This window comes from Palaemon carinicauda, chromosome 38, assembly GCF_036898095.1.
Source record: "Palaemon carinicauda isolate YSFRI2023 chromosome 38, ASM3689809v2, whole genome shotgun sequence".
NCBI classification, from domain to species: domain Eukaryota; kingdom Metazoa; phylum Arthropoda; class Malacostraca; order Decapoda; family Palaemonidae; genus Palaemon; species Palaemon carinicauda.
The window spans coordinates 9,474,762-9,488,475 of record NC_090762.1 but is presented as its reverse complement, the minus strand read 5'-3'; positions in this window follow the sequence as shown (position 1 = coordinate 9,488,475).

Below are 13,714 nucleotides of genomic sequence, written 5' to 3'. Positions count from 1 at the left end.
GACAAAACTTCTGGATTTGTAAAATGTTTATAATGTGAAAAATATGGCTTTCTCCCTATTATTTTCATCAGATTATTTCAAAGTATCAATAAATATACCACGAAAACTAATTTTCCTCATTAAGAATATTGTGCTACAGTAAATATTTACCCATAAATACATAACAGTAGAGTATATCAATTTATTTCCATTGTACTCATTCGAGGCTAATAATGCATTTGCTGTATTTATGATTTTTCCTAGTTAATGTTTCTCCCTGACTATCAACATTCTTCCATTATTTCCACTACCCATAAATTTGATATTTTCTAATGTTCCTATTTAATGGATTCTGAAATTCAAATGTTTCATTTCTACAAGTCCACTCACATAAACACCGTTCAAGTGACAGCTGTAAATTTTATACCTGAGAGAAAGGGTTACTCAAAACTCTGTACCAAAGATTCTTCTGTGATTTTGACCCGAGGGGTGACGGTCTGAACGATCCCCGGGTCTCAGAATTCTCCTTGATAATCTGCGCATGCGCGAACATTACTATTTGCCAGTGCATACGAGGTTGATGTTTCATTTCCCTGTAATGTTAGCGTGCGCTGCTCAACATTACCGCTTGCCAGTACATACGAGCTTGATGTATTATTTTCATGCGAGCGAAGCGAGCTAATGGCGGAAAAGAACCATTATACAATGTCAAGGAGAATTCTGAGACCGGGGGATCGTTCAGACCGTCACACCGGCTACAGCTCAAATAGCAGTGCCATTAACATGTTCAAATTTGATCAAACCCCTCAGAGAATTTCAGGGAAAAGTTCAAAACTTGATCACTATGTTCTGTTATAGCCAAAAAATCTTAAAATCCCCCAGCATGAAAACATTACTAACTAGAAAAGTAGGTATTATTGTAGTGTATTACAAGGCAATGTAACCAAGGAAAAAACTACTTTTTCTGATAGCAAAAATTACGTAATGATTTCCAGGTCTTTACATAAGTTTAAAATCCCTGAAAGTTTCATCACTTAACAATTTAAATTGTGGCCATATGGTTGCTGACCGGAATTTGACCTTTTAATTGACATTGACCTTAGACTCGACATTGACCTTTACGTGTATTAACTGGTGTTGATTTTCATACACTCAAATATGAACCAAGTTTGAACTGTCTATGGTAATGATTTCCAAACATGGCTGGTTACGTGAATTGGACATTTTGCTTGTCCGTGACCTTGTCCTTCTAAAATTTAATGATTTCCAGCTTTTTAACAAGTTTCATTACTCTAAAATTAAAATTGTGGCCAGGAAGCTGTTCACAAACATGCACACAAACAGGGGTGAAAACATAATCTCCTTCCAACTTCGTTGGCGGAGGTAATACTTAACAGTCAGGTTACCAAATGTGAACTTTACTTGAATACAATGCCATAAATATGGTTTTAAAAGCACAAACCTTCGAAGGTAGAACGTTGCAAGAGCAACCAACCCACAGCACAAAAATCATCTCGTACACAAATCAATTCAAAGGTTCTTGTAGTGCCACATTGTTTACATTGTAAACCAGACTCAAAGACTGACGATCATTTTGACAATGCCCGAGCAGTGTTGCCAGACTGAATTTAGGAAAATCTGAGGAATTCTTTCAAAAAATCTGTAGAAATCTACAACTCATTGGGTAAATATCTGAGGAAAAATCTGTAGAGCTTAATGAAGTTTTGTTATCCACCTTATTCAAACAAAACGACATCTGATAATATATGAAGCATGGAGAAGCCTGAAAATCTGAAACCAGCCCTAAAATCTGTAGAACCTAAGATTAATCTGCAGATCTGGCAACGCTGTGCCCGAGAAACAGCTTAGTTGCGTTCGTAACGTGTTGAAAATTAAAACTCAAGTTTTTGTGAATACAATGAGACTTCAATTAAATTCTATAATTTTAAACAAATGATAAAACTAATAAAAATATATACTGGTACTATAACTTCTTTTATAATGAGAGAAACAACAACTTAGTTGCGTTCGTAACGTGTTGAAAATTAAAACTGTCAAGTTTTTGTAAATACAATGGGATTTCAATGAAATTCTATAGTTTTAAACAAATGATAAAACTAATAAAAATATATATACTGGCACTATAACTTCTTTTATAATGAGAGAAACAACAACTTAGTTGCGTTAACTGCGTTCGTAACCTGTTGAAAATAAAAACTATCGAGCTTTCGTAAAAACGAGGAGACTGCAGTGAAATTCTATAATTTTAAACAAATAATGAAACTAATGAGAATATATACTGGCACCAAGCTTTTCGATAATGGTGATATAGAATTCGTCATTAATGAACTGTTACGTGCAGTGAATATATCTATTTATTCATTCAGCCTCTCCCATGGACACCAAACCAAGACGACTGAAGATTTGCCCAAAGTAAGTAATAGTTTCCTTAAGTTTTACTTATTCACTTTTGCCTTCCTTTTAAAACTGGGTGTCTTTGTACGATTTATAAAGTCTGGGAGCCTTTGTATATCAGAGGCCAGTTGTTTAAAAATGGACATTAACTAACCTAAACTTCCCCTCCCCCCCCCAACCTAACCTACAAGCCGTCCTTACCTACTTACCTAACGGCTATCTAACGCCCTCCTGCGACCCCCCTTACACTGCTGTATTCTAAGTTAGACATAATAATACATATAGGTGGCCGCTTTCATACATACACCCCAAAGTCTGTAACGAAACAGACTTTGCTAAGTTTGCTGATCCTTAGTGACCATTTGGCCAGGTTAGTCTACAGAGCTTAGACTAGGTCTGAATTTAGCTCGGTGGGTAGTTTGTAGTCAGTTGGGTACAACACACGATTTTGGGGTAGGTATATGATATTAGGATGTTGTCCTGACCGGAACCATAATTCTACCGTGTTTTATCCATTTCTGAATATGAATATTAGGGCAGACTACCTGTTATGACTTCCTAACCTTTCTATAAAACAATTACTGTGGATCCGAGTGAGAAATTGGAAACCTTTTTATATTGACGGCTAGGTCCTCCTGGGTTTTATTATAGTTATGAACGAGACAAGGTTTTCTACTAACAAACGTCTTTCTTATAGAAAAATGCCTGTTTTCTTCGAGAAAGACAATTATTTTCATGGTAAATAAATACTTAGTAAAATATATATTATATATATATATATATATATATATATATATATATATATATATTATATATATATATATATATATATATATATATATATATATATATATATATATATATATGTATGTATATATGTATATATATATATATATATATATATATATATATATATATATATATATATATATATATATATATATATATGTATGTATATATATATATATATATATATATATATATATATATATATATATATATATATATATATATACATACATACATACATATATCCATCCACTGATAAGGGGGAACCCCCCAGTGGGAACCCAGGGTTTTGGGTGGGGAAAATGTACTGGGAAAATAGTAAATAATAATAATAATAATCATTATTTCAGCAAAAGTCATATACAGAGTTACAATAGGGGTACAGTGATCTTACACTTTTGACATCAGTAAAAAAAGATGAGATATGCAATAATATCAGTGATATATTACAAACATCAATTAGCAGGTTGACCACAGAGTTCTAAGGGCTGGGTAATAAAATCACAATAGCATTAACGCTTAATGATGATACTATACATATCCAGCAAACAAAAAGAGAGGGAGAAAAAAAAATGGCTATGACAATGATAATTATGTGGGAACAAAATTGCTTGAATAATGATAGAACTCTGGAAAAAAAAAAAAAATCTAGTCACAGAGCAGGTGGTGTGAAAGAAATACAGGACTTCTAGACAACAAAGATATAACATAATAAAACACGTTCTCATAATATTGCTGGGTATTATACCTAAGTTATTTAGTGATGAAGATTTGGCATAGCCACACTATCAAAGATTAGTGAATATAATTCATTGTACTGACGCTTCCCTAATCCAGGTTTCCCACATTTTGGATTTTATTCTCGCTGCACTTGCAAGCACATTTTGAATTGGGGGATTTTCACTAGATTGTAGGCGGGAGGTGAGACTTATTATAAAGCGTCGAATGATGGGATTTTAGGTTATCCAGTCTATTTTCAACAAACATCGCTGAAGCTGAATGGTGCCTCGGGGTATTGGTGAGGCGTCTTAGGATATCGTTGTGAATGACTGTGATACGTCTCATCGATTCACGCGTAGCCTATAGTATGCCAATAGCAAGCAGCATAATAAATCCATAGAAAACTGCACAAATTACCTATATCCTATACTAGAGGTATATTTTTCATTTGTTTGTTGACATTCTACGAAGCGATTGTATAAGATCCTGTTCATTTGTAGGTACATGCGTGATAACCAATATTAGAACTTCTGCACATAAACCCCACCCTCCTTTATTTTGACCAATAGGATTACTTGTTTACTTATAAGCACTTCTCATTTTACCCGCGACATTCAAGTCTTTGACCCTTCTAATACTGTATGTATGTATTCGTTAAGGCAATACCCACGTGTATATTTCTCATTTTCTCAAGTTTAAAATTGTTGCCAGTCCTTTTTCAGTCATTTCCTCTGTTATTACAACATTTTAATGTTCTCATAAAATAATATTTATTCTTTCCTTCTCTTTATCTTACTAATTGTAAGTCATTTCTGGATTTTTTCTGTTATTAACCCTTTTACCCCCAAAGGATGTACTGGTATGTTTCACAAAAGCCATCCCTTTACCCCCATGGACGTACCGGTACGTCCTTGCAAAAAAATGCTATAAAAATTATTTTTTTTCATATTTTTGATAATTTTTTTGAGAAAATTCAGGCATTTTCCAAGAGAATGAGACCAACCTGACCTCTCTATGACAAAAATTAAGGCTGTTAGAGCAATTTAAAAAATATATACTGCAAAATGTGCTGGGAGAAAAATAATCCCCTGGGGGTTAAGGGTTGGAAATTTCCAAATAGCCTGGGGGTAAATGGGTTAACGTAATCCATTCAGTTTTCACATAACAAATACTTGTTCTGAACGATTTTACCCTTCAAGTTGACTTTACAGATGCCATACTGTTACACTGATGTTTCTGTAAACCAATCACGTACCCATACGTGTGGAATCTTATATAGGTGGGTTATATTTCCCCTTTCCTTTGTTATCTCTTCAAGTGGTTTGCCTTTTTATGTGTGTCAATAAGTATAATTAACACGTGTCTAAAAGCGCATAATGTCATACCATAAAAATTATAAAGTGCCCGAAGTGTCGTTCTTGGTTATCTTACAGGGAAGGCAAGCACCTTCGACGGCCCGATCATAAAGTAAGTCATCAATTTTTTTTTTATTGAGTTTTAGGGTTTGTGATTTTTAGATTTACAAATAATCTGTCGAATAATTACCATAATATAAGAACCAATTGTGGGGGGTGGGAAGCATGGGCAGCTCAACATGTACCGCTTGCCAGTACATAGTAGCTTGGTGTTTTTTTTTTTCGTGAGGAAAGCGAGAGCACAGCGAAGCCAGACCCATATTTATTAAAAAAAAATACATCAGGAATAATTATCTAAGAAATAATAATCGATCATTGATGTTAGCTTGTGTAGCTCAACATTACTGCTTGCCAGTACATAGGAACTTGGTGTTTTTTTTTCTGCAAGTGAAGCGAGCCCACAGCAGACCAAAAACCATTAGATTTAGGGTAAAGCATTTTGAACAGAAAATATATGGTTTCCTGTAGTCAATAATGTGATTTCACCGAATTGGACTTCATTTCAATTATACCATATTTAGTGAGTGTGTAGTGGCAAAGGAAGTAGTTGAACTGGTTGTTCTGTTTGTTTGCCGTTGAAATGAAGGTCAAATTGGGTTAAAGCACGTTCTTTACTACAGGAAAACATGCATTTTTTGTTTGAAATACTATCCTGTCTCTAACTATAATTTTACCTCCTACTCATATAAAGAATGGGAATTTCCTTTCCATTTTCTAGTCGTTTGCTATCATGTCCGTTGTACTGTAACACCTTTACACTAGAACACCACCAAACTTAACTCACGAGCCCCTTTAGATTTCCGTATTCTTACCTTACCCTGTGTTTGCTTCCCTAGCGGCTTCACCCCTGGCAAGGTATCACCAACATATTTTGTAAAAGAATATGATTTTAAAGTGCAGTAATAAGATAGTTTACACTTATCCTAACGAACTACATTCACCTCTTAATATATCTTAACAGAAACAAATATAACTGTACTTACATTATTCATTGTCACTGAATTATGGACTCTTTGGAGGTTTCGGGTTGCATCATCTTCTTTTGAAGGGACTTTTTTTTTGCTTTAGATGAGATGGAACGGTGCTATTCTGTGATACACTATATGCAAAGCAATCTGATATAACAAAAAAAATCTTCATGAGATAGTTTAGATCTTTCAAAAAAAGCTTTTATGTTTCTTGACAATCTTAGACTATTTGAACATTGCTAAAAAAACGTGGGTTTGCCATTGTGAGTTCAGTTCTATTGTAAACATAACTCTTGTCACCAACACTACACATAGAACAAACGCCAAAATAATTAACGAGGAGTCTTATTGTACATATATAGTACATAAATTCACTTTGTTGGGTGAACTTCATAACTCCGCCAGTTTTTGGATTGTTCAAGTTCTAGAAAAAAATTACTAGAATCAGGTCAAACATAGTCACTCTTTGAGTTTAATGTTGCCATTTTCACATCTCGGCTGCTAAGAACGGGCATCTCTAACCCACCCTGTTTGAATTTTTGAAATATTGAAATCTGATTGGATAAAAATAAGGCCCTCCGGCAATTTCCTGGGTCAAGCGTGGTCCGTTGGGTATTTTCATATTACCACGCCTGCCGATTAGTTCAATGTTCCATTGATAAAGTGCTACTTGATTAATCAAAACGTTATGTACAGTGAATTCTAGGAACTACGGGAGCGAGAAAGTGCGTGTCAAGGGAAAGAGCACGTTCGACTTAGAAATTCTAAAGCAATTTGATGATTTTCCAAAGAATTTTATGTCTATCTGGTAAGGATTTACGTGGGGTATTTAGAACATTCTGAACATTTTTATTCTATAGAAATAAAAAAGTTAGTTATGGGGCTTGGGCGTCATTATACATACATCACAGGTTTTGCTCCCCCATGGTTCACTTTGGTCACAAATAAACAATCTCATTACAGTAATACCTTGACATCCGAGTGTCCCATCAAAGAGAAATTTAAGATACGAGGAAAGTTTCGAGCAAATTTTTGCCCCTAGATACGAGACAAATTTGAGATACGAGGATACGAGACTGTTCCCTAAGCGGCCGCTAGGTGGCCGAGTGTGCAAGAGGTTGCTCACGAGGACAGCATCGCTTGCTCTTTCCCGTCGGATCTCCGTCGCGTAAAGTTATCTCCGAGCATCGGCTGTAGTGTTTGCATTTTTTACGTGTTTTCTGCATTAATCAGTACAGAATTAAGTGAATAAGCAATGGGTCCAAAGCAAGCGAGTGCAAACAAGGGTAGTAAAAGGAAAAAGCATATGATGACAATTGAGATGAAGCATGAAATAATTGAAAATCATGAGAGTGGTGTACGAGTGACTGAGCTGGCTCGCCAATGGGAGAGGAGTAGCCTACATCAACAATATGTACCATCCTCAAGCAGAAGGATGCTATAAAGAAGGAAACCAGAGACATATTAGTAAAGTGGCAGGAGTTTTCTGATTTTATGGAAAAGAGGCACCCGAACAAGTTGGCGTGTGGTCGTGCGTTAGCCTTTTGTGACGACACTTTTGTACATAATTTTCGTAGCATTTTGAAGGGGAAACAAAAGCAAACATCTCTAGATAGGTTCCTTTTAAAAAGGCCGGCAAAAAATGAAGGTGAAAGCGAGGCAAAAAGAGCCAAGCCGGAAGAAGAAAAGTAAAAAAATTAAAATGAAAACAAAATTAGAATTAAGTTTAGTGTAACGTAAGATTAACATTTATTTTTAAGTGTGTGTACAGTAAGCTAATTTCATTTAAATTAAATTTAAAATTTAAGTTATGTTACGTAGTGTTACAAAAGTGTAGCGTACCAAACGTGTTGCCGTCAAGTCGCTCTCCTCTCTTTTCTCTCTCCCTCCTGCTCCGCGCACATGGCTGTTAACCGCTACTGTCTGTCTCGAAGATAAGAACTCCATAAATAATGTCACATTTTATTGCAGATAATAACCAGTACATAGGTATTTGTTATTTTGTGAGTGTAGGTTGTGAATTAGAACAATTAAAAACATATTTTTCCACTGTAATTTACTGTTTTTAGGTGTTTTTTCGGAGGGTGGGAACGGATGAATTTTTTTTAGTTACTTTATATGGGCAAAATTGATTCGAGATATGAGCGAATTGACATAAGAGCTCGTGTCCCGGAATGCATTAAGCTCGTATCTCAAGGTATTACTGTACTCCTCTGTTCTGGCAAGCAGTATATGCATGTGCTGCATATGCCAATCTTGAAGGTCATTATTTTAGGGATAATATTTACTTTCACATAAGCAACAATAGCTATATACTTAATGGACAGCATTTTCAACATACTGTAATCAATTGCCGAAATAGATGAAATTCCACTAAATTCTGAAATAGATTGTACTGTATAGTACTTCCCTTTTCAAGATGTCTTCCTTTGATGGTAGCCATGCTGGAGCTGTAGGAGAGGGTGGAAAAAAAATGGCTGTTGTAGAACAATCTCTGGGAACTTGTGCATAAATATTTTGAAGCTCTTAATTGGTTAAGATAAATCCAGGTAATGATTACGTCATGGCAAAAAAAAAAAAAACAGAACAGCTGGCAAAATTGAGTGTAAACAAGGCATGCTTAGTAACTCATACTCAGTCTTCCAAAAACAAATAGTGGACTTTATAGTTCAAAAACTTTATATAATGTGGGAGTTATGGAAATTAGGGGGTAATTATTAAGGCTAGAGCTACCAGAAACACATTTTCTAAGTGGGATAGTCTTACCAATTCTCCAACAAGTGCAAACAGAGAGACCTCTTACTAACATGAATAAAATAACAGACAACTTATGAGCTAAGAAATCATCAAGCTTTTATATATATCAAATGAAAAATACCATTTGGATCTAAACTTTCATAACCGTCAAGGTCCAATAAAAGTGTTTTAATCTCACAGGACTATAGGGTTAGGCTAGTTAGATTTTAGCTAGTAAAATAGGATGCTGATAGTAAATTATTTGTTAACTGGTTAATGTAGTTAGGGGTTGTAGCTGAAGACCCCAGTTGAGTTTACTATCTTACGGGTTTGTGTCAGAGGTTGCTGACAACTGTTTTCCCTTCATTACGAAAAGGTATCGCCAGAAACACTCGCATGAATATTCACTCATATTTTACTATAGTCCATTTCTTTTAGCGAGGCAGATTTGCACCGACTCGCAGTGGTGCCCTTTTAGCTTGGAAAAGTTTCCTGATCGCTGATTGGTTGGACAAGATAATTCTAACCAATCAGCGATCAGGAAACTTTTCCGAGCTAAAAGGGCACCGCTGCGAGTCAGTGCAAATCTGCCTCGCTAAAAGAAGTGGACTATAGTACTCCCTCATTTTATTAAAGGTCTTTCTAGGTTCCAACATATTGCCTTATTGGTTGGCGTTTATCACCAATCTTCTTAAGACCCCAGGTGACATATTTTCTAAAGAAGGAAAAAAAAATTGCTACACTATATGAAAAAAACCGCATTTTACATAGAATTTCAGGATGGATATGCATTGAACAAGAGCTGCAACTGACGCCTGGCACTGTTTAGCTCATAATTAAGAAATTTTATGTAGATACTAATATTCAAAATGTAGGCTATGTGGGTTCTTACCCATAATATTTTTAGGTTATCGTTATCATCATAACTTTGGTTCAGTGATCGAATGGCTAAATCACGGAGTAATACGTTTATTATTATTATTATTATTATTATTATTATTATTATTATTATTATTATTATTATTATTATTACTAGCCAAGTTACAACCCTAGTCGGAAAAGCAAGATGCCATAAGCCTAAGGGCTCCAATAGGGAAAAATAGCCCAGTGAGGAAAGGAAATAAGGAAATAAATAAATGATGAGAATAAATTAACAATATATCATTCTAAAAACAGTAACAATGTCAAAACAGATATGGCCTATATAAACTATTAACAAAGTCAAAAGCAGATATGTCATATATAAACTATAAAAAGACTCATGTCAGCCTGGTCAACATAAAAACATTTGCTCCAACTTTGAACTTTTGAAGTTCTACTGATTCAACTACCCGATTAGGAAGATCATTCCACAACTTGGTAACAGCTGGAATAAAACTTCTGAATACTGTGTAGTATTGAGCCCACCCACTCCCAACTGTTTCAGTTTGAAGACAAGGGCCTCAAAGGCAGCACTAAAATCAAGGCCAATCATATGAACTTCCTGACCACAATCAAGGGATTTCTGTACTGCATTGGAGATTGTAAGAAGGGCATCACATGCTCCAAGGCCTTTACGAAAACCAAATTGCAAACTAGGGAATAGATGATTATCTTCAGCAAACCTATTAAGACGTTTTGCAGAAAATCTGTGATTGCATTTGTTGACTTCTGATTTTAAAATACCGTGATTATTGCGTTCATATATCATGTGTATTACGTTTAATTTTTAACATAATGGAATTGAAATATTAGATGCTCTCAGATTAGATGAATGTGGATAACAGAAAACTTTTTTTTTTTAATTCTTTCTCACCTATCTTTTTCTGTATCAGTTGAAGCCAGATTCGTAGTTTCATTTTGATTGCGTTGTTAGTCATTATTATTACTATTACGAGTTGAGCTACAACCCTAATTGGAAAAGCAAGATACTATAAGCCCTAATGCTCCTACAGGGAAAAGTAGCCCAGTGAGGAAAGGAAATAAGGAAATAAACTATATGAGATGTAATGAACAATTAAACTAAAATGTTTTAGAAAATTAACATTAAAACAGATTGTTCATTTATGAAATATAAAGAGAGACTTATGTCATCCTGTTCAACATAAAAACATTTGCTGCAAGTTTGAACTTTTGAAGTTCCACCGATTCAACTCCCCGATTAGGAAGATCATTCCACAACTTAGTCACAGCTGGAATGAAACTTCTAGATGCTTTAATTTCTCATTGGTAAATAGCAGGAGGTCTGTGTTATCCATCTTCCATACCATTTTTATCTCTTTTGGGTGTAGTCAATACACTTTATGCGGTGTACTTTTTAATTTGCAATTGAAACTCTTTCAAATTTTACTTTATAGGGCATTGCATGATTTACCCTCATTTGAAATTAGGTGCTAAATGCCCCCTCCCTCCCCGTCCCATCCCTTGGCCATAAGGCCTAAATTTAGAAATCCACAAGCCATTCATCCGTACCATTTTGATGATCAGTATTTACCGGTTTGTTTGTGAAAGTTATTTATGGCTTTTGACGTAAGAGTAGTTTTCGCAAGGTAAGGGAGACGAGACGTTTTTTCACATTAAATTGTATGGGATTGTTGGACTTGCAAACAAAGATAACTCATTTGTTTCTCGCTTCATTGTCTATTACGAACGTTGTAATTTGCTTTATACGTTTTTTCACATTAAATTGTATGGGATTGTTGGACATGCAAACAAAGATAACTCATTTGTTTTTCGCTTTCATTGTCTAAGAACGTTGTAATTTGCTTTCTCTTATCGCTCCCCGTAGAGTGATATTTTGTAGTGAAATTCAAGGTCTATAGATGATTCATTCAGTTCCGACGACGTTGATCTTTTTAATCTGCAGACTTTGTCAATGGCGGTACCCGGTCCCTGGGCTGAAAACACAAACGAGAAACCTCAGCATATTCCAGACTGACAATGTTGCCGATGAAGTGACACTGTTTCACTCCCGGAGTCGGTTTTTTCTCTCTCGTTTCCCTCGGACTCGCAACGGCGCTGTTTATCGTGTCAACAGTCGCCTTCCTTCTCTTATTCTTTCTTTCTATCTTCTTCTTTCTTCTGTTGCCGTTTTGACTTTTGGGTGCTGTAGGGTTTTACCCGTCTGTCCACCTGTCACTTGTTTCTGTCTTCGGTTCCGCTCCTTGCCCACCGCCGTCTCTTTCGACCCGCCCACTGTTTTTATTTGGGTCCTACGCTTCCCAAATCCTGTCAATCATTCTCTCGAAGATCAGAGATCAGTGTGCTTGTGAGTTATAATAATAATAATAATAATAATAATAATAATAATGACATTTCCATATATAATTTGATATCACAAGTGTTATAAGTATATTAATTAGTCCTAAAATATATACACTTGCGATAAAATATTATAGAATATAAAGTAAGAAATATGTGTCCTGATCTGTCTTATGAGGGATAAAAGGTCATCGTCGGGTTTTATCAATTCCTGGGATGGAATTGACAAATTGAAACCAAATGTTTAAATGTCGGGATTCGGTTCTGATTAAATGCAGGTATTCTCTCTCTCTCTCTCTCTCTCTCTCTCTCTCTCTCTCTCTCTCTCTCTCTCTCTCTCTCTCTGATTGGCGATTTCGAAGGAGTTACTGAAAACATCATGGAGTTAAAAATATCAGAAAGAGCAAGGCGAGGTAGATTAATAATGCCAAAAAATATACAACGTAAACTAAGGAAGGCGCACAGGACATTAATCCACTACGCACCAGCATCGATAATGCAGCGACTATTTAATGTGCTGCCAGCTCATCTAAGAAACATATCAGGAGTGAGCGTAGATGCGTTTAAGAATAAGCTCGATAAATACCTAAGATGCATCCTAGACCATCCAAGACTGGAAGATGCAAAATACACCGGAAGATGCATTAGCAACTCTCTGGTGGATATACGAGGTGCCTCACACTGAGGGACCTGGGGGAACCCGAACATAGAATAAGGCTCTCTCTGTTGTAGATATAATTTTTTTAATCTACACTTTTACTTTTAAGTGATCTTTGATTTTTATTATGGAAAAAGTAGCTGGGGTAAAATTATATGTGTATTTTAGTAGTATTCAGCCATTTCAAAATTGGATAATTTAACTAATAACACACATATATGTACTGGATGTGTGTATGCATACTGTATATATGTATGTATAAGTGTGTATATCTGTGTTTATTTATATACATAAAATGAGATTAAAAGTGAGCCGCAGCTGTACGTTGGTTTCAATAAAGTGACGGGCTAAGTTTTTTGATACTTTTACCCCCAGGCTATTTGGAAATTTCCAACCCTCAACCCCCAGGGGGTTATTTTTTTCCCAGCACATTTTGCAGTATATATTTTTTTAAATTGCTCTAATAGCCTTATTTTTTGTCATAGAGAGGTCAGGTTGGTCTCATTCTTTTGGAAAAATGCCCGAATTTTCTCAAAAAATTATCAAAAATATGAAAAAAAAAAAATTATAGCATTTTTTGCAAGGACGTACCGGTACGTCCATGGGGGTAAAGGGATGGCTTTTGTGAAACGTACCAGTACGTCCTTTGGCGGTAAAAGGGATTTATGATATGTGAGGAGACAATGGAAAATTGTTGTAGTGGATTAAATGCTATAAGACAACTTGGAGGTTGTTGAGGTTATTCTGTATAGGAAATGTGTTATCCAGAGATTGTAAGTTTTAAAATGCATACG